This window comes from Rhagoletis pomonella, unplaced genomic scaffold (assembly GCF_013731165.1).
Source record: "Rhagoletis pomonella isolate Grant_MI unplaced genomic scaffold, Rhpom_1.0 Rhpom_scaffold_00007, whole genome shotgun sequence".
Classification (NCBI taxonomy): Eukaryota; Metazoa; Arthropoda; class Insecta; order Diptera; family Tephritidae; genus Rhagoletis; species Rhagoletis pomonella.
In genome coordinates this window covers 37,242,152-37,243,067 of record NW_023458561.1, presented here as the reverse complement: position 1 = coordinate 37,243,067, position 916 = coordinate 37,242,152, and positions in this window count along the sequence as shown.

The window sequence follows — 916 nt, the reverse complement described above, 5'->3', positions numbered from 1 at the left end:
CGGATACCTTCCTCATTGAAGTAGTAAAGAAAATTCGCTTAAGTGCCTTTTTCGGTTACGTGCACAAGTTTTTCGTGCAAAGAAGGATGTGCAGCTAAGCAAAATATACTGTATATATTTTTTTATCTATACACTTAGGTCTGTTTTTATGCGGTACATGCGTTCCTCAGAAAACCGCATAAAAAAAAATCCGCATAAAAAAGTCCTTTACTTTCATACTAAAACAGGGGATGCGTTCCAGCAGGGGCACCGAAATTTCGCATATGGAAACTGTGCATTTAGACATTATTTCGGTTTCAACCGAAACTGTGCATGTATGCTTTATTTCGGTTTTTACCATATGCATTATTTCGGTTTTAAACCGAAACTGTGCATGTATGCATTACTTCGTTTTTTTTCATATGCATTATTTCGCTTTTAAAACGAAAGTATGCATATGCATAATTTCGGTATTTTCTCATATGCATTATTTCGGTTTTCAACCGAAACTGTGCATGTATGCATTACTTCGGGTTTTTCATATGCATTATTTCGGTTTTCAACCGAAACTGTGCATGCATGCATTACTTCGGGTTTTTCATATGCATTATTTCGGTTTTCAACCGAAACTGTGCATGCATGCTTTATTTCGGTTTTTGCCATATGCTTTATTTCGGTTTTGAACTGAAATTGTGCATGCATGCATTATTTCGGTTTTTGTTATATGCATTATTTCAGTTTTCTAACGAAAGTGTGCATATGGATAATTTCGTTTTTTCTAATATGAATTATTTACTTCTACTTAGTAAGGGTTTTAATCTTTAAGCGCGGCCGAAGGCCGCCTACGCAGAAAGAAGTTCTGCGGAAAAATACTTCCGGTCCCCTTTTCTAGCAACACAGAAAGGAGAATTCTACTTAGTAAGGGTTATAATCCCTA